This window comes from Rhinolophus hipposideros (genome assembly GCF_964194185.1).
Source record: "Rhinolophus hipposideros genome assembly, chromosome: 1".
NCBI classification, from domain to species: domain Eukaryota; kingdom Metazoa; phylum Chordata; class Mammalia; order Chiroptera; family Rhinolophidae; genus Rhinolophus; species Rhinolophus hipposideros.
The window spans coordinates 63,619,512-63,640,803 of NC_138047.1; the positions used below are offsets into that span (position 1 = coordinate 63,619,512).

General features: G+C 36.4%; 1 protein-coding gene across 6 annotated transcripts in view; it reads left to right on the forward strand.

Moving 5' to 3' along the window:
- Window positions 1-1,815: 1,815 nt before the first annotated feature.
- The window catches only part of PTPN13 (protein tyrosine phosphatase non-receptor type 13), a 173,107-nt gene continuing 153,630 nt past the window's right edge, over window positions 1,816-21,292 (forward strand). For all 6 annotated transcript variants that reach the window (XM_081050073.1, XM_081050075.1, XM_081050076.1 and 3 more), the window contains exon 1: window positions 1,816-2,331. The gene's annotated coding sequence lies outside the window, so the exon portion shown is untranslated. The remainder of the gene's footprint in view (window positions 2,332-21,292) is intronic.

The window sequence follows — 21,292 nt, forward strand, 5'->3', positions numbered from 1 at the left end:
CAACAAATACAGGAACTTTCAGTGGCAGAGGCAGATGTTCCATGAAGGTTTTTATTCCCAAAAAATCTACCTCTCTCTCTACTTTACCAGCCAGAGCATTTAAAAACTCCTATTTCAGAAAATGGGGGAAGGGCTGGGAAAATGGCTCCAATCCTTCACTTCTGTCTCCAGTTTCGTTAGGTTGATCTTCTCACTGTTATTTACTTCCACCACTCTATCTCTGCTGCCGCTCTCTGGTTTTAAGTTCTTTCCTTCAACTATCTTTCCTCATCTTCGAGTCATCCATCCCACTACCTACCCTTCAAAACTGTTTAAATTTCCTTCCTCCATAATCTGACAAATCCAGCCCATTCCACAGACTTTCATTTGCTACGGTTCTCAAAGTTTGTCTGCACTTTCTAGGTATAATTGTTCTCAAATTGTTTCAAGAGTGCTAGTTTTCTTTTTGAGGCTTTGTTAGCTTTTTGAGCGCAGGGGCCTTATCTTAAAATTCTGCTATGCATTTCCCATTGTGTTTAGCACTGAGTAATCACATTCAATGCATACTTGCAAGGCATATTTGACTGACGACCCATCATAGTTATTCATTTAGTAAATGAGATAATGAAAATTCAAGCGCTCGCCAAAGGTAAATCATTACTACTAATTCCCTCATTCATCATACATACACAGCAGCCTCAGGGGCTTGGGAACCTAGGATAGCAGCTTTTACTTTGTCTCTGAGCTCTCCTTTTCGAAACTTCAACCAAGAAGTTTCGATTTACATACCTAGGGCCCAACACTAGGGGTCCAAGATTAAATTTATCCCCAGTCCCCTTACCCCCAGGTTCCCTTATACTTGTATCTCTGAGAATAAACCCAAAGTTTTGAAACTCAAATGACAAGATTCCATTTGCTCATGAATTCAGCAAGATTTCCTTGTAAATTGTTGAAACCCAAATTTTAGCTTGCAAGAGGGAAATAACTGCTACTAGGACACACCTTTGCCAAATTGTAACGTGCAGTCCTACATAGAAAAGTGGATGTTTTTTATTTTATTGGATTATGTTAAACGTTTTACTTAAATTTTAAACTTTAGGATACCTTAGTTTCGGAGGAAAAATAACCGTGCAAGAATTTACATACTTTTTCTTTTTTTCAAAAATAAGAGCATTTCAATTTTCCACAGGGCATTTGGGGTTGATGAAGTGCTCCCACCACAACCTTGAAGATCACTTTACAACTGTGGGAAAACTCACCGAGCAGCTTTCGTTGACCCCGCCATTTCCAAGTTGCTATATTGCTACAGGGAGCTGTCAGAGCCCTGCCCTTTCTCTATCTCTCCTCTTCTCACCCTTTAAAGCCAAATCCGCCCAGTGAGAATTTGGAAACAAGGCTGGAGGCAAGGGAAGGTAAGTAGGGGGAGGGGTTCTTTAGACCGATAGGGGAAGAGCTATCAGTTAAGCATTTTCCACTCTCCCTCGCACTCCCCAGGGCCTTAAACTTCTGTTTCTGAAGTTGGAAGTGTGGGGGCGGTCTGCAGCATTTTCAACTTGGCCTAAAATTAGGAGTCCACACAGCAGGGGATAAGAACTTTGCCGCTGGGCCATCAACCTGAGCGCCTGGTTAGCCAGAAGAACACGAAAAGCCAGGCCCAAGGCACCGGTTGTCATGGGAACCGGAGCGCTGGTCTCCCGGGCGACCTCGTCCCTAGGGAAGGGGGTGGGTCTGGAGGCCTAGTGGGCCAATCAGGACGAGAGGAGAGCAGGGTCGAAGATCCGCGGTCCTCTAGGAGCCCGGGAACCGTTGAGTGACAGGAACGGGGGCAGGGCCCGCACGGCCGCCTGAGGTGGAGCTGGAGTTGTGCAAGCAGCTCCTGCGGCCGCGGCGCGGCGAGGGTGACACACCATGCTCACGGCCCCTAGAGACCGTCGCGCTGGCGAGCAGCACGCCCTGGTGCCCCCGTCCGCCTCAGCCACCTCGGTAGCGCTCGGAGCCGGCTGCAGGAGTTGAGCTGCCCCGCGCCGGAGGGGGTTGGAGAAGCCCGTGGAAGCGCGCTGAGCACAGGAGGGCGGAGAGGCTGCCTGGGCGCTCCTGGGTCAGGCGGTCGGCTGGGGTCGCCGCTCGAGGGGCGTTTCCGAGGAGTGGAGGAGGAGGAGGAGATGCTGCTCCTCTTCTCCCCCTCCCCAAGCTCCTTCTCTAGCTTCTTCTGCCCACGCCCGCAGCCGCTTGGGGGAGAAGAGGTGGTGGTTCTAGGCGCCCGCGGCGGCTGCCCGCTGCCCGCCCCGACGCCGTGTCCCCGCAGCCCTCGCCCAGCGCTTCAGTAGCAGGACTTGGTCTCCGGACGAGCGGGTAAGGAAGGACGTGAGCGGCCCTGGGCTCTGGGCTGGATGTGCAGGAGGGCCAAGCAAAGTACACCGCCCTCGCTCTCTTCCTCCTCTCTGCTTTTGCTCCAGCCCCTGAAACCAACTCTGTTGCTCTGGTGGAAGATCGATGTGTTGTGTTTTTTCTTGGTGGGGTGTTTTTGTATGTTAGAGTGGGGGTGGGGTGCCTGCAGTGGGAAAGGATGAGATGAAGTTTCATTGTGAATTAGGTAGATCCCCCTCTTCCGCAGGGGAAAGCTGATTCTTGGGATGAAACCAGAGGGGGAGTGAGCGACTGGTGTAACAGGGAATGACATTGTCCCATCGTGCTAGTACAGCTCTGCTCTCAGTGCGTGCTAAGGGAAGGGCTCCCGGAGTCTGTTTCTAATTTTTGTAAATGATTGTGGACACGGTGTGGTTAGAGGCCGCCCAGAAGAATGTGTATATGTAAGGGCTCGGAGAAGAGGGGGTGGGGTGGTGAGGACGGGGGGGGGAGAGAGAGAGAGAGAGAGAGAGAGAGAGAGAGAGAGAGAGAGAGAGAGAGAGAGAGAGAGACTGCCTGATGCAGACTCTATTATTGCTTTTCTTCTTCGTGCGCGAGTTGAAACTCCCTCCCCCCTTTGCTCATTACAGGACACTGTAGTACAGGAAGCTGGAAAGCTGGAGTTTGGTAAAGTCAAGAAAGAGCTTACGAAGTTTAATTTCCTTCTGTTGTAAATATATTGGAGGAGGGGAAATGGGGAGAAATATTATCACTAAAATAGATTTACAGCAATATACGTAGGTTTCATTGGTCTTACACATATATGATCGACACCTCCACACACTTGCAATTAATCTCTTCGACAGCCTTGTGTCATTTTCGTTTAATTGCATCTTTGAAACAACAAACGCGGTGACTTCATAGGGAGCTGCCCCGAGCTGAGTTTACCTCGCAGAAAATGGGGCAATCGGGTTTGTTTTCAAGGCGGGGACCTAAACAAAATGTAGGACAACTGATCTGTGGGTTGAAGAACGCTGGTAACTAATTAGCAAGATTTAAAAATATATATCTCAGAGTTTACTAAAGGATGGGGAAAAAATAAAAGTCGCTGTATTATGAAACAAGCGTTGGTATTTTCCCAAATTCTTGATGACTTGGGCTGGCAGGGTCCAAGTGAAAACTTGCTTCACGCTCATTGGTTGCTTGTGGTAGTGCTATGAAACAAATCATTTCTCGTTTTAATATCATTAGCATTTTAAATTAAATGTATGCATATGTAAATTCAGAGTCAAATTGAATGTTTTAACATCCAACCCTAAATTTATTGTACCTTTTCATAATAACATTGTGTTCTAACTTTGATATTCTTGAGGCTTTGTGGGAGTGTGTGGGGGAGAGGCTAGAATGGAAACTGGAATTAAACAGAGAAAAATATCTAGGTTTAGATATTAAGAAAAAGGTATTAGATTGTCTTTCCCTTTTGTAATTCCAGAATTATGAACTCCTTTTCCATTATGTCGGTTTGTCTTTTGAATTTACTTTTTCCCACCAAAATTTTTACTTGCATGGAAAGGCTACTTATTTTTTGGAAGACAACTACCAAAAACATTTATAATTAGCTTTTCACATCACAAGTAACACGCATATACACAAACCATTAAAACCAGTGTCAATTTAAATGATATATTTTGATACTTTGATAGGAGTCAAAAGGTGTAAATGCTTACATTGTCTTCTGGTGGTATGCTTCATAAATGCAGAAAGTGAATTTGAGAATTGGCTCATCAGTTGTTTTGGGATAGATGACAGGTGTCAATCTTTAAATGATGGAATTTATGTGTTAAAAAAATAGGTCAAATGCTTGCTTTATGTCACTTTTAATAGGTTAAGGATTGGATGAGAAAGCACTGTAGCTGCTTTTGTATCAATTGAGTGTATATTTTTCCAGCTCATCTTACTGCCCAGCCCCAAGCATACTGGAGAAAAGTACGTGGATAAGCTGCTGCTGCTGCTGCTGCTTCTGCTTTTTTGACAGAGTTGGTGATTTTTAAATAAACTACAAAACATTTTTTGTGGTATAATTATATTGTAATTAATACCATTTTAAATAAAAAAGAAACACTACCATAGTTTAAGCCAGAGCTTTTAGGAGTTACTCCTGTCAACATATTCTTATTTGGGAATATGCTCTGAGAGAAGTCTGTGCCATTAACTAGAATAGTGAGTTGAAGGTATTCTCCTATCTGGCCTCTGATGTAGCCAAATGAGACTCATTTGAGTTAATGTCACTTTATAAGGTAAGGGCCTGGAAAAGGAGAAAAGATAATGGATCTCAGGATACAAGGATTAGTGGTGGTGGGAATGGTGAAGTTCTCTTTGGATTTCAGTTTTTCTCAGAGAAACTTTCCCTTTTAATTTGAAAATTAAGATGAGTTGAACGAATTAGGAACTGGATTTTTAAAAGAGAGATTTTAGTGAGTATACCTACAAGCAAAGCAATGTCTTTGGCTGCATACTTCACCTATGCCTAATAACCAGTTTCTTATTTTATTTCTAGTTTAGTGACTGTATGTTAGAATAATGAGTGGCTTTCAAATATCTTTATAACCAGGATTCAATCCAGACGAATTAAACCAGAATTTTTGCAGGGTGACACTCAGGCATCCATATTATTGGAGACTCCCTAAAATACAACATGGAGCTAACTTGTGAACCAATATTCTTTCTAGTTCACTCTAGAAGATCAGTATAGAAAACTTGATTCCCAAAAATTCAGCAACGTTTTTATATTGTATCATAGCCCTTTCCTTTTTATAAATCACAATTTTTTTTTAAATAAACATGTCTTAGAAGCATCTATGTATATGCTTGTCTACAGGACTTTTTACTATTTGAATCAGAATTTAAGGTACAAATGTTCCCCTCCAGTTCCTTAGAATTGCGCTGTCCAATGTAGTAGTCCCAGCCACAAGTGGCTAAATTTAAATTAATTAGATACAATTTAAAATTCAGTTCTTTATTCCCACTAGCCGTATTTAAAATACTCAGTAGCCACTTGTGGCTAGTAGCTACTGTATTGGACAGCTCACATGTGAAACATTTCTATCATCACAGAAAGTTCTGTATTACTGAGAGGTTTTAAAATTTGTATTCCAGTTTCTCATCTTCTGAAATGGAATATATATAGTCATTTCCTTCGGATTTATAATTTTAAATATATGTAATATTTTTGTTAGGTATTTTTTAAATGAGGGGAAATACCACATTTTTCTAGGCTTATATTACCTCTTTACTCAGTGTGTTGTACCTAGTAAGGTTTTCCTTTTTAAAGTTAACTGAGAGGAGGAACTTCAGTGTCCTTATGTTTATTATTTATATCAGTATGCTCTGAATCTAACCCTTGTGTATTACAACAGTTGCCCTTCTGGAAACGGAGAAAGTCATCATTTCAACTCAAGTGTTGGAATTTGATTCAAGGTTTTTCTATCTGGTGAAAGTTCTTATTTTCTTTCACAAATATATTCTTAGTTGTCATACGATATGATTGAATTTTTCAACAGAAAATCATCTGATTAGCTTTAACATGAACATGCAGGTACAACAAGAGACTTTGTTTTCCCATATGCGAAAGCATCCCCTTCAACAAAAAAATGAGGTTTCTAAATAATTTGAGATGGTTGTAAGCTAACAATATGTCATGAATTTTCATGGTGTTTGTTGCCGCTTGTTAACTACTGATGAACAGCTTAGAAGAAACTGTACCGTGTAGTTTATCTCACCTGCAACTCCTTAACACACCGAAAAAAATTTCTGCTTTCTCTGTTGATTTAGTGCACTCTGAGTAGAAATGGAAACAAAATTATTTTCAGTTAATAGTATGCTTTCTTTAGTTTTTACCTTATTGGTAGATGGTACATTTCTTTATACATAAATACATGCTTTTTCACCTACGCAGATTAAGACAAATTTGCATCCAGAATGTGTGTTCTTTTTGAAAGGATGCCTGATGGAATGATTGGTATATAATATTATTTTCAAGTATTAGTGCTTTTTCACCTAGCTCTAATGTAGGCTGTGGGACAAAAATGAAGCATTGTTGTTGAATAACCTAAATTAAGGTTAGAATGATTATATTATGTGAGAATGTAGCAAAAATATTCAAAGTTAGTGATCGTCTAGGAATTTTTTAAATGAAGGGAACTCTTTTAAGAAATTTGTTTCTTTTAGCACTGCTTAAGTATTAAGCACTTTTTTTTAGAAAAGTGTAATTTTGATAATAAACATTTAAACAATTAAGGGATGATTAATTGTTTTAGTTCTTAGTGTAGTCAAATATCTCTTCTGGAAAATATAATGTAATTCAGTTTTTGAAGTGAAAAGAAATAATTAGTATTTTGGTATAGGAATGTCCCTTATTGTTAAGGAATGAGCTTGAGGCAGTGATTCAAAAGTAACATCTCAATTTTCTAAGTACTGTGTGAAAATTTACCAAAGCTAAAATATGTCCTATAGCTGCACTTCATGAAAGCTGGAATAGATGTTTTGTTAAAACAAAACAAAAAAAGCCTAATAATTAAAAGACCAATAAGTATAATAGAAACTTTAGTTCAGGAATGTTCAATTATCAGATCAAAACTAGATAAAACTGTATTGTAGATACATACCATTTGCTTGAGTTCAATCAGAACTGAAATTCTGGCACTGCTTTGCAGTGTATAGAAATGAATAGCAAAGAGGATATGTGCTATTACATAGTACCCAGCAATATAATTCAAGTTGATATATCCTCCACTGTTCATAGTTATATAATTCTTATAGTTACAATAAAAATCTAGACTACATCATTCTCTATTATTAAAAGAATGAGGGCCAGCTGGGTGGCTCAGGTGGTTGGCGCGCCATGCTCCTAACGCCGACGTCACTGGTTCGATTCTCATATGGGCCAGTGAGCTGCACCCTCTACAGCTAAGATTGTGAACAACAACTCTCCCTGGAGCTGGGCCGCGGTGGGCTACTGCGTGCTGCCATGAGCGGAGGGTGGCCAGCATGAGTGGCCGGGCTGCTGGTGAGAGCTGCCATGAGCAGCCTACCAGCGACCAACTGCCTCAGCTGGGGGGAGCACAAAGCTCATAATACCAGCATGGGCCAGGGAGCTGTGTCCTACACAATTAGACTAAGAAACAAAGGCTTGAACCAGAGTGGGGGAGGGTTGGGGAGGGGGTGGGTAGGTGGAAGAAGGGGGAAAAAAATTAATGAGTATTTCCTTCAGCTTTTAAATAAAAGGAAATATTTTAATGTGGTAACATACTATATATATATTACACCCATTGTGTAACTAAAGATCAAACTGAGCTATGTTTTTAAAAATTTCCCCTGAATCTTTCTCAGTGTTTTTGTTAGTACATCAAGATCTCTAACTTTATAGGGATTTTAAGATTGTGTTATGATACCAAGATTTAATTGAAAAATGCTTACTATTGTTACTATTTAATGTTACTGTTAAAGGGATACTAAAGAATCACTGTTGGTGAGCCAAGGTCATTGAGTGTTCTTTCATAGTAGCAATGATGAATTGGGTCTGATCTATCTACATTCTGATGCCCAGTTCTCTTTTTAATTGTTCTGTATTCTGTAAATATACAGTTAATTCCTCTTTTCTCCCAGGCATTCTACTAGGTACTAGTGGTACACAGAGAGGACACATTTCCAACACAGCAGATAAGTGGAATAGTCTGGCCACATAGCTTTAGTCATATGAATGCATGCCAAGTAAATCTATTGACAGGATATATTGATATAGAACAGCTGTGAAGATAAAATTAACATGCAAAATTGCCTCGTAAAACTTTACCAACACATGGGTAACTATCTGGATATATGTGTGTATGAATTGTTTTTAGATGCAGCTGTGCACGGCGTGGACCACTCCTGTTTGACTTTGAGACAGTATCGCATGGTATTTAGAGCATAGACTCTGGAGCCAGGCTGCCTGGGCTTTGATTTCTAACTTTATGGTTTATTAGCTCTGTGCCCTTGTGCAAGTTTCTTAACCTCACTGTACTTTAGTTTCCTCATCTGCGAAATGAGGTTAATACCCAGGCCTCTTTTATGGGATTGCTATAAAGACCAAATGAGTGAATACATGTAAAGACTTAGAGCAATGACTAATGCATACTAGGTATTTAATAAATTAGCTATTATTATTTTTGGTATATTTATGTTTGATTTATAACCGTTTTTTTGTTGTTTTTTTAGCAGTGGTAAAGTTAATACATGGACTGAAATATGTATTTTTTGTTGCAGAGTTAGGGCCCTACTTTGTTCCTTGGGCTACATGTTTCTTCTATTCATTACTTGAGCTCATTGATATTGTTAACATGTGCCTAATTTTTATGTAGTTAGTGAAACTTATAAAAATAAACATTGTCTTCTTCAGACTACTCATTTTTAGAACACTAGATCTCCTGTATCAGTTACTTCAGAGCATATGGTGTGTTGTTTTGAATATCTTTCCTAGTGGCATATCTCTTCTTTGAGAGTAGGTTGATTCAATTAAGTAATATATATTCATGTTTTAGAAAGGTGAGTGTATGAGTATAATTTTAATTAAAATGAAAAATGATAATAAAGTAAAAGGAATCATTTTTAAAATACGGCTGTAAACTTTTGTTTACCAACTGATACTGTGCACACTGTGGAACTTTTAATATATAATATACCTTATGAATCTCCAAGATGATATTGCATATGTCCTTTTTCAATAATTTGACCATTTAACTACAGAATTCATAGTACATCTTTTAGCATCTCTCATGATAGGAGCACTGATTTGGGAAATGCTGCCTGAGATATTCTTTGTGCTCACTCTGTTCAAGAATACTGCAATGAATGGTTTGTTCAGCTTCTTCCAGTTAGAAATTGCATTTACTAGTAGAAGAGACCTAGCATAACGATGGACTAAAGACGGCAGGGATTTCTTTTTTCTAACATATCATAAACTCAAGAGCTAGTATGGCAGTTTCAAGACATGGCAATGAATCCAGACATCTTTTATTTTTCTTCTCCTCCCTCCTTAGTGCATGGTTTTCATTCTCAAGATGGCCTCATGGTCACAAAATGGCTGATAACATTTTATTCAAAATGCTGTCTTTCCAGGCAGGCAGACTATGGAAGAAATTGGGAAAATGGCAAAAAGAGTGGGACTTCCAGCTGATTCAGATCCTTTTAAAGAATTTTCTTGAAAGCCTTGCCCAATGACATCTGTTTATATTGGCTACCCCGACATTCAATGAAAACTGGGAATTGAAGTTTCTTGCTGGGCACTGGGCAGTCCCAAAACTAAAGAAAATAGATATTGGGCATCTAATTATTTTCTCTCTGGACTTCCTAACCTCTGATTTCTACTTGTTTCCAATTTAGTGGAATTTGGCTGTAGTACACATAGATAAATTATAGACCATATGCTAGGTTTGGTGTGTGTGAGGAGGGGGCGGATGGGAGGCTGTGTTTTATTCACTTGCTTACCACTTGATATCTAACACATAAATAATGCTGGTTAAAGTGTCTTGACCTAGAGAAAGAAACTGAATTCACTTTCTGTGCAGGTGATTTACAGCCATTACGATTATTTGGTACTTTAATACTTTGCTTTGTTCGGTACTTAATTCCTTGAAATAATATGTCTCATTCATACAATTTTAAAAAAATTAGTATTCAGCCTATCATTGAAATACTAAATTGAGTTTTTGTTAACCTTTAACAAGACAAAATTATTGTGTTTATATCTGCTCTTGAATGTTTTAACTTTTGCGAAAACTAAATCTAGGTAGTGTCATGATTTATTTATTCACATCCAGATATAAACTAAGAAGTACAGGGTAGTAGAAAACACACATTGTGAATTTTGATGGTCTTTGATTTGGGCTTTATCTCTTTTAGTAATTAGAGTCATCTTGGATAAGTAATTTAATCTTTCTGTGTCTGATCTGTAAAATGGAAAAAATAATATCTACTGTCAGCTTTTGTGAGCTTTATTCCTGAGTAGCTGCACATTTAAAATGATTGGGCACAGCCCAGTGATTAAGTCTGTATGAATTACTTACCTTTTACTTCCCTCTTCAGCTGTATGTATTAGGGGAAATAGCAACCTAAGAAATATGATTAATAATACTGAGCTTTTAATACAAAAGCATGGCTTATCTCTTTATCACCCAGATTTTAGCCTCTAGTATACATTGTTTTGATTAGGTAACTGGCTGCTTTGGTTATCAGATTGCTATGTATGCTTATGTAAGATCTTTTTAGACATGGTAGCTATATATAGGCCACTTTCAGACTAAACTGGTTGACATTTTAAAGGTAATAAAATAGGCAAATCTGCTATGTCCCCTTGAAAATGTGAAAAATATGGAAATTAGTAGAAAAAATACCCACAGCATTTACTATAGTTAAAATAGCAACTATTAGAAATGTTGCACAGTAATGTAAATTTATTTTTGTTTTGAATGTCTTTTGTTTCTTGTCTAAACTAACTATACAGCTTAAAGTATTTGACTGACTACTACTTTGTTCAGACTTGTTTTCTGTATTTTGAAAAATACTGAAAAATAAAAGGAAAATTGTCCCTACTAAAAACTTTAAATCTAGGCTTAAAAAAGACACAGATAGGAAAGATAGGGAACCGTTATACATTATAAAACAATATATAAGTGCAATAACACTTTTAAGGAAGAAAGTGTGGCTGGACTTAATCAGAGGATTCACTTGGCAGGTAGAACTTGAGTGGTCTTGAAGACATTATTAGATGTCTGATAACAAGTAGTGTATCATAGAGCAGAATAAAAGATGAGTGATGAAGATGGCATGTGAAAATGAGAGAAGTAGGAGGACACACAATTAGGAAAGGAAAACAATTAGGAAAGTGTAATGTTAAAGAAAGTGCATTAGGAGAATCTGACAAGGAGTATGTGACCAATAGTGCTGAGCTGAAGAAAAACAACTAAAGTAAAAGAACCAGAACAGAGTGATCAGTTGAATATTATTACCATCAAAAGAGTCATTTTACTACACTGACAAGGAGGGGAAAAGGAAAGGAAATTGAGATGGAAGATGGTATTTGGTGGCAAAATAGATGATATAGAAGATTTCATAGGTCAGAAAGAATCTTTTTAAGATTAAAGATGATGAAAGAACAGATTCTGTGAGATTAAGATGTTTAAAATGCCAGAAAGAGTGAAAAAGAGTAATCTTTTGAGGCTCTGTCTGGATGGGAAGGAATGAGTCCTAGGTTAGAGGTGTTAGCTTTAATCGTGAGGAGAGCAATATTTTTCTGTAAGATTGAAGTTGGAAGGTTACAAAGATAGAAAAAGGCCTACTGACGATAGAAGTGAAAATAAGGTTCTGTAAGAGAATTTGTGCTTAATGCTGTTATCTTCAGAAAATACTGGCAAAGGAGGCAAGATTATCAGCTTTCAACATCTACATTTATTGTAAAGCTGAAGTTGTGATCTCTTAGACATGACATTGTTTATGTAATCCAAAAGGTGGGAAAACTTGGAAATGGCGGATTAAGATTTCTGTTCAGTTTTGGCTAGTGGTAGAGAATTAGAAGTTTGAGGAGAGAAGTAAAGGTTAGAAATGATCACTGTTGGGAAAGTGATAAGATATTGATAAAGGATTTATAGGCCTTATCAATTTGAAGTTGAATAATTTGAACAGTGATGGCCTAAATCTATATCTGCAGAAAATGAAGACTAAGGTCTAAGGGGATGGTCAAGTAAAATATGGGGACTCAAGTAAGGAGGAAAGCTCACCCAGGCTGGAAAGAGTGGGTGAAATGGAAAGTGATTTTATTCAGCACTTTCTGAATTTACTCAATACGCCAACCATTGACTGAATGAAAGATAATTTATCATTTGATGCTTTCTACCACTTTGTTAGAACAAGCTGACAAAGGATCTTGACTCTAAGTAAAGTGTGTCATGTTTGTTCAACTGATAATGCTATGTCGATTAGTTTATTGCTTGGTTCACTTAATCTGAAGTTGGGAATTGTATCGAAAATGAGCCATCTAAACTATAAATTCAGGAAAAGTGTTTAAATAAAAACTTCATCCTGTTTAATATTCTGTTATGATAGATAGTTGGCTATCTTATTTGCCACTAGAGTAACTTTACTGTCAGGCCTTTATTTATGATGATGATTATTACTAGGATTTAAATTTTAACTTAATTGGGAATGTTTTCTGAAAATTCATTGGGTACAAAAGAATTTTTTTATTCTCTTCTTAGAAGTTAGCCTTATACTTGGTAAATACCAACTCCTAAAATATTTTGAAATGAGCCCTTCTTCCATTTTTAATTCAGATAAATGTTTTATCTGCTCTACCTAGTGGGGTATAAAAAGTACAATTCAAAAATATGTTTACTATTTTACCCACTCAGGACTTGATTTATTTTTTTTAAATTTCTGAAACAACATATTACAAAACTTCTTGGCTAATAATGGATTGCCTAAACAGCAAAATTCAGTGTAGGCCTCTAAAAATAGTGTCTTATCTAGCCAAATCATCGAAAGGATTAATTGTTGTTTTCTTGATTGATAAAGTGTATAAATGGTGGCTGGTACATTTTCCTTTTCTGCTAATTTTTATATTACCACATATTTCTAAGAAAAAAAAATCTAGAGGAAATGTTATTCTAGCTTATAAATTACTCCTAGTTCACTTAAACGACATGTTTTTTAATATATTTGACCTCTTCATCATATGAAAAAGCCTTAATCAAGAATTTCTTGTTTCATTTCAAGAGAAACAGTTTCAGTGATATATGCTATAAGCAGCAAAATTCATGTTTATGATTTCTTTAAAACTATTTAATTTTTTAAAAAATATGTAAATCCGCTTTTATAACCCTAGTGAGGGATATTATATTTTCATATCTCTGTATTTAGACAATTAGCTTTTTAGACTGAACAGTATTTTAAAAGCTATGATGCAGCACTTTAAAAATGTGCGTCTGTACCATCATAATCTAGAGTAAGCCAATAGTTTATATACAAACCACACGTACTGTGTTTCCCCGAAAATAAGCCCTAACCGGAAAATAAGCCCTAGCATGATTTTTCAGGATGACATCCCCTGAAAAGTAGCCCTAATGCGTCTTTTGGAGCAAAACTTAATATGAGACCCGGTCTTATTTTCAAACCACCTCAATGAGCATTAACAATGACAAGGTACTATTTGTGTATTTCCTATGTGTTCGGCACTCTTTTAAGAGTTTGACACACAGAATATCATTTATCTTTACACCAATCCTGTGAGATACTGTTATTATTTTTCAGATGAGAAAACTGAGGCTAAGAGAGGCTTAGTGAGGTGCCACAGGTCACGCAGCTAGTGGATGGTGGAGCAGGGGTTTTGAATCTATGTCTCTCCGACTCCGAAGTCAGTTATCTTAACCATAACTTCTCAGGTGAACAGTATCCTTTAAAATGAGTCGTATCAAAAAGGAGCAAAAATTATCTCAATTTACATAGAAAACATGAAAGAGAACTCCACAGTCTATGTTGGAATCGAAATTTTTGAAATTTTCATGAGCTTTTAAACACTTGTTCTCACTAGTATATTTTCAGCTCCTGCCCCCTCCCCCCAAGGTTTCCCTCTACTAACTTGTGGTCTTCATATCATCAAATTTTACTCTAAACTGTCGAGTAAAGAAACAATAATAAAGTGTCCTTTTGAAAATGTTAAAAGATGTTTAAATGCTCATCACAGCATTGTTTGTCATGGTATACAATTAGAAACAACATAAATAGCTTACAGAGGAGGAATGGTTTAACATGTTCTAAATCTTTACAATGGCACGTTGTGGTCAACAACTAGGTTGATAAGAGGTTTTTTTATAGCATGGAAATATAATATTAAATAGAAAAAATGAAACTTAGTAAATAAAGCATGATTATAACCATAGTTTTTGTCTTGCTTTATTTTTTATGAAAACTTTCATTTTTAAAGAAGCCAGAAAGAAAGAAAATTCCCCAAATGGTGATGATATATAAGTGAAATGATTAGATTGTGAAGAATTAGTGACAGAGAATCTGTTCTGTTGAGTTGAGGAACAGATTATGACATTTTACTTGAAGATTTTTTTTTTTTTTTAGTATGGAAAAGCCTTACTGATTGTAATGCATCACATTATCTTAGCCAACTGTCTAGCCAACTATCTTAGCCAACTTATCTAGCCAATTGTCTAGCTTTAGACAAACTAGAAGTTATACTTGAGGCTGGGTTACTAGTTTACAAGAATGTTTCCATGATAATATTGATAATACACACTTAATAAAATGCACTGCTTAATGTAGTAAAAACTCAGTTCCTCAAAACAGCCTTAATAATAGTGATTAAAATCACTATTAACCCTTTCCCTTGTCTTCACATCCTTTTTTGCACTTAAGAGTCATATACTATTCTCATTCAAATAATTTAGATGATCATGCAGTTCTTTTATTAAGTAAACAGTTTTGTTGCCTTTAGAAAGGGATGAGTTGTGCAGCCTTAAGGTAGATACTACTATTATCTCCATTTTTACAGATAGGGAAACGGGTAGAGTTAGAGTAATTTACCCAAATAATACAGACAGTTAAGTGAGAGAGCAAACATTTGATTGATTGGTTGATTGATTGATTAATTGATTGGTTGATTTAAATTTTATTTTTTGTTTCTTCAAACAGCACAAATTTATTATCTAACAGTTATTGAGGTCAGGAGTCCTAAAATCAAGATGAGGGCAGGGTTTGGAGACTGTAAGGAAAATCCATTTCCTTGCCTTTTCTAACTTCTATAGGCCACTTGCGTTCACTGGTTCATGGCTCCCATCTTCAAGGACACCAGTGCAGCATCTTCCAATGTCTGGCTTCTCCTTCTGTCCAATCTTCTGTCGCTGAGAGCAAACATTTTAAATCTAGCTATGCTATCTGGTCCTAAACCCTGTGTATTTAAGCACTACACACCATATATTTTAATTGTGAAAATCTTTTATAACTTAGTTCAGGGTTAGAAGGAATAATCTTATTAAGGTGTGAATAGTTTATGACCAACTCTCCATTCCATTCTTAGTGCATTTAAAAAATGTCCTTTGGTTTGGTTGACAGCTGTTATTTACAGAGCCCCAAACTGTTGGTGACTGCTAACAAAGTTTCTTTTCTTCTCCTTTGAATCAACTCTTTCAGTAGGCTTGGACGCTTTGTATGTGGTGGTGTAAAAAGTGTCTGATAGGAGAACTACAAAAGTTTCTAAATTTTAGTTTAGCATATGGTTTTAAAATTCATTCATAATATAATTGGTTGACATTTGCTCTTATTTGGAGAAGTAGAATTTATATTCTAAGAGTTTTTTCAACAAAATTAAAATCACTACTAACCCTTTCCCTTGTCTTCACAGCCTTTTTTGCACTTAAGAGTCATATACTATTCTCATTCAAATAATTTAGATAATCATGCAGTTCTTTTATTAAGTAAACAGTTTTGTTGCCTTTAGAAAGGGATGAGTTGTGCAGACTTTAATTACCATACCAGGTAAAGCTTCTTTTCTTATTTTTAAGTATTTTATTTTTTAGAATGGGTAACGTATATTGTACAAGATTAAGCCATCTTTCTATTCCTACCTCCAGGTAACTTCCCTGGGGTGCTCTTCTGTAGCCTTCATTTTCAATAATATTAACAAAACCAGGAAGAAACATTAATGAATGATGTGACAAACTGATGTTTTAGTTTTCCTTAAAGTGAAACTTTACAAGTCCCCTCTTTGTATGCTAAAACGTTCTCTGCTTTTGAAAAATTTTTACAGTCTCCTTTTTATAAATTGAAGTACATTCTCATTTTTCTGGTTGTCATTTTTTTTTTCAAATTACCTCATTAGTCAAACATTTCTCACACTTTGACCTGTTAATCTCCATTCTTTTATTAGCAGTTAAAAAAATCTGTTAGTAAAATCAAACGTGGGTGTCTTACTATTAATTATACTGTTTTGTTTGTGAAGTAGAATTTTCTTTTAACTGAGATTGACAGGCACAGAGTATAGCTGAAGCTGGATCATTTTATGGTTGGAAGGGGGACTTAGAAATCTGTTTCAACTCTTTATAGAACACTGGGGTGCAAAGAAACCTCAATATATAGAAAATTTTGGTGTACAGAAATTTGGTGTATAGCAGTTTTTTAAAACATGCTTTTCAAATTTCCTTTTTTTTTTTTTTTTTGGTTTAAGCACAAATACTGAAGACTAAATATGAAGTTACTCTTATTATGTACCTAAGTTCAGATGTTTTTTCTTGCTTAAATAGAGTGCATTGGGAGGGAAAGCATGCCAGAGCATAATTTTCTAATAACATTGTTTTACTTCTTTGTAATTATGCTTCCTTTTATGTATACCTTTTGAAATATAGGCAGAAGGTAGGATAGAGTGTGGTTTCCAAATTGAGCTATATCTAAATTACCTATGAATTTGTTAAAAGTGAACATTTTGGGATTACTTCCTAGACCCCCAGGAATCTAGTTAAAAAGTGTGCTCCAAATATAGGTTTCCTACAATTGGGGAAAATGTACTCTTTTCAATGTATCTTTCTAGGAATCCTATCTCCCCTTTTAAAAAAGTAGATTTTTCGGTCATGTTTGTGTACATTTGTTCTCTAAATTTTAAAATACAAGTTAATTTGTTGCGATGTTATTGTATGTACCCTTGATCAGGTGTAATTAATTACCTGCTCAAGGAGCAAGAAGGGCCAGGGCTATTTGGGGGAGGGAGTAAATGATGGACACTAGTGAACCAAAGGGTTGGACTCAAGCTAGAGTGAACATCTGCTACCCACCTTGAGTGCTACCATATCTCCAAGATTTTTATGTGCAACCTCTCCAATTTGTGAAATCTTCTAATTTGTAAATACTGGCCACAAATTCACACTTTTGTAAAATGTAATGTGGGCCATCAGTCTAATATAACATGTCTGCAGGACAAATAGAGCCCGTGGGCCACTAGTAAGCAACATATACTCTAGATTTTCTTAGCTATCTTACACTTGCATGAACTCGTTATATTTTGTTTTGACATTTATGAAGGGATAATGCTTCCAGCTATCTGCGTTGATTAATATTTCACTGTAGCATATTAGTTAAGTAAACATGGGATTTTGGGGTAGGAAGAAAGAACAGAACTAGAGTATTGCCTAACATATATAGAGACAATGCCTGATATGTCAATGTATCAGAGATTTTGTTTCCATGATTTTTCATAGAAAAATTTTAATCTCAACCCCTTTCCATCTCGAGAATTGCCATTCTTCTTTCTCCTGCCTCTGCATTCAGTATCTCCCTGCTCTGCCCATGAATGTTCTTTTCATTTGCAAGAGTTATAAAAGAAAAATCCTTCTTACAGAAACTCTACAGAATGAAAATCACTTTGTGACTTACTAAGCTGCACAAACTTTAAGACATTCTTCCTTGTAGCATTAAAATTCCTTCCCCTTAATACTCTTTCTTTCAAACGTGCTTTTTAAACAGAAGAATGACTGCCTTTAAGGCAGTTAGTGAAAAGACCTACACAGAAACAATCTGGAGGGGCTGCCTCATAACCATGTAAGATCTGACCCCAGTCCATCAGGGATGATTGAACTGAGATTTCATTTACAGTGCTTCAGTACAGAAAAATAAACAAAATAAGCTAGCAAAACTTCTGCTTTTAGCCGAGATAGAGTAACAGGGACAAGATTTACCCTCCTGCCCACAACAACTAAAAATGGACAATACATTGAAACAGCTATTTTCAAGACATTGGACAATGAAGACAATGATGAAGGCAGTGAAAGACAGTGATATTCCTGAGAGTCGAAAAGAAGCTGAGCTTTATGATTGCTCAGCTTACTAAATTAACAGAATTTCTAGGCTGTGGTGCAAGGTGTGGGAGACCAGGTGGAGAATGGTAGACTCTGTGAATTCAGGACATGTTCCTTAAAGTCTAGGGAGACACAGGCAGATAGAGTTAACAAGACAGAGTACTGGAGAAGTGAGAACTGCTGAGAGAGCACTCTGGAGATCTGTAGAGGTCCCCTTGGAGTATTCAGCTGAGTACTCAAACACTGACATATGAGGAAATTTCTTGAGCTGGATTAGAGGGAATAATACTGTGTATGTAGAGCCAGGGAGAGTGCTTGTTTCCAGAAACCAGACAGGAGAATCTCAAGGTTTATGGGACACTAGGTAGAGTATATAGAAGAATTTTTCCCCAGTAGTGAGGAATAATTAGCCGTAGACTAAAAATTGGTCTGGACCAGCCTAACAAATCTTAAAGGATGAAACTTCCAAGTTTTTAAATAATTTTAACTTCATCCATGAACAAACTCAAGAATATTTATAAACATATTCAGCCTTCAACAAGATAAAATTCACAATTGTGGCATCAAATTAAAAATTTCCAGGGGAGTGGGGAGGTCTCAACAAAGAAACATCAATTCTGCCAGCATTTCTGTCTGTGTTAAAGCTGCTCCTTCAGCTCTCTCCATGAAACCAGACAACTCAGTTTCTCCATGTGTGTCCCTGGAGCCTTTCAAGCTGTTGCCCCAGCACTGGAGCTCAGAACGAAATTCCTGTAACAGTACTGGAAAAAAATTATAAGATTCATAGAATCATGGAGAAGAAAAACCTACAGTCTGTCTTTGGCATGTATGACATTTAAAAACTGGTTTCAAGGAAATACAAGAACAGGATCTGGGAAGAAGAATCTGTTTTATCTTTTTCGTATGACCTGTGGCTCCTCCTGTTATGCCGAAAGAGCTGTTGAAAATTCTGTATTTCTGATCTTCACCCAGACGTTGAAATTTACCTGAAATCCTTATTTTGAGAAACACTAAATTAAATATTAATAGAACCAAATCCTTAAAACATTTAATTTTAAAGAAAAACTAAAATAACTCACAATGGTTACGATTTTATGAGACCCAAAAAGTCAGTTCTTTAGAAGGAAGGGGTTATAATAGCCTTTGCTAAATAGAATCTGAATTCTTATAAAATGAATGTTTACTTTGAAGATATTTCAGTACTGTAGTCAATAAAAATTGTATTCAACAAAAAAAAAAAAAAAAAAAATTTCCAGGTATGCAAAGAAACAGGAAAATGTGACATATGTTAAAAGATAAATCAGTCAAAATGATTCAGAATTAACACAGAGATTAGAATTAGCAGATAAGTATATTAAAACTCTTTTTATAATTGTTTTCCAAATGTTCAAAAGTTATATAGGAACACTTAAACTTGTAAAGATGAAAACTGTAATGCCTGAGATGAAAATTACACTGGATGGAATTAATGGCAGATTAACTATTACAGAAGAAAAGATTAGTGAACTTGAAAACATACTAACATAAATTATTCAAAATGAAACAAAAATAATTTGAAAAATAAATAGTTCATCAGTGAATTTTGGGATAACTTCAAGTGGCCTATTATACATGATATTTGAGTTCCTAGAGGAGAGGAGAAAGAAGACAGGATGGCAAAAAATATTTCAATGAATAATGGCTGAAACTCTTCTAAATTTGATGAAAACTATAAACCCACAGATTCAGTGAATGCCAAGCATAAGGAAAGTGAAGAAAATTACATCAAGGCCCCATGTGATAAAATCTTAAAGGCAGTTCAAAGAAAAAAAAGATATTCTGTACAGAAGAACAAAGATAAGGATTACACCATATTTCTTGTCAAAATCAATGCAAACTAGAAAACAATGCAGTGACATCAGTACTGAAACTGTCAACCTAGAATTTTCTATCCAATGAAAGTATCTTTCAAAAAAGAGATGAAATTAAGATTTTTTTCAGAGATACAGTAGCTCAAAGAATTTCTCACCAGGACATCTGCACTATAAGAAATATTGAAGTCCTTTAGGCAGAAGGGAAATAATACCAAGAGAACCTAGACAATGAAATAAAGAACACTGGAAGTGCTAACTACATTGGTAAATATATATTTTTCCTGTTTATTTAAATGTCTTTAAAAGAGAATTGCTAAAAGGCTGAGAAAAGTAGATTAATAGGCCCACTTTACAAGAATCCTGAAATGCAATAATGAAATAATGGCTAACATTTTGATCACTTATTATGGGCAAGGAATTTGACCTATATCATTTCAAGTAATCCATGTAACAATCCTCTATAAGTACCATTATTGTTTTTCTATTACAGATGAGGAAAGTCAGCTATGGGAAGGTGAAGTAACTAGTCCAAGATTACACAACTATTAAATGGATAAGCTGGGCTTAAACTCATTCTACCTGACTCTAAAGCTTAGGTACTTTACCATTTTTCTACGTTGCCATCAGGGAAGTAGGAAATAGTACAGAACAGATGATAGATCACAGAGAATCAAGTAAAGAGTCAAGGAAGAGGGAATATAGGAGTTGACAGACCGCTTGGCAGATGTCACCAATTGTTCACACATGTAATACAGATTGTTTCCAGTTGGTTGCTTAAGGTCACTCAAGTTGGCACTTTTAAATCTAATATTTTTTTAATTCAAAACTTACACAGATGTGGGAACCAGCGAATCTAGGTCTCCTTTTCCAGTTTAATGTAGTTCAGTCTGTGCCTCCTACAGTTATGAAATGGGGAGAAATTGTATCCTAATCTGTCTCAGGGAGGTGATGAACCTTCTCTTCAGGGAGCAAGCCTTTGAATCACCTCAGCCAGGTCTCTGACCAATTGGTTGGACTATAGACCTAAGTGATTGAACAACTTTTCTCTTTCTTTTTCTCTAACAGTTGTAATACTTTATGACTTACTTACAAGATCAGTTAACTGGGGGAAAAAGTTTGGGTAATCTGACTTGTACTACAACTAGTAATGTTGATATCACATGGTAATGGATTAAAAACTACCTATGGGTAAAGATTGGTACTTTTTTAATGTGCTTATATTTGCTTATTTGT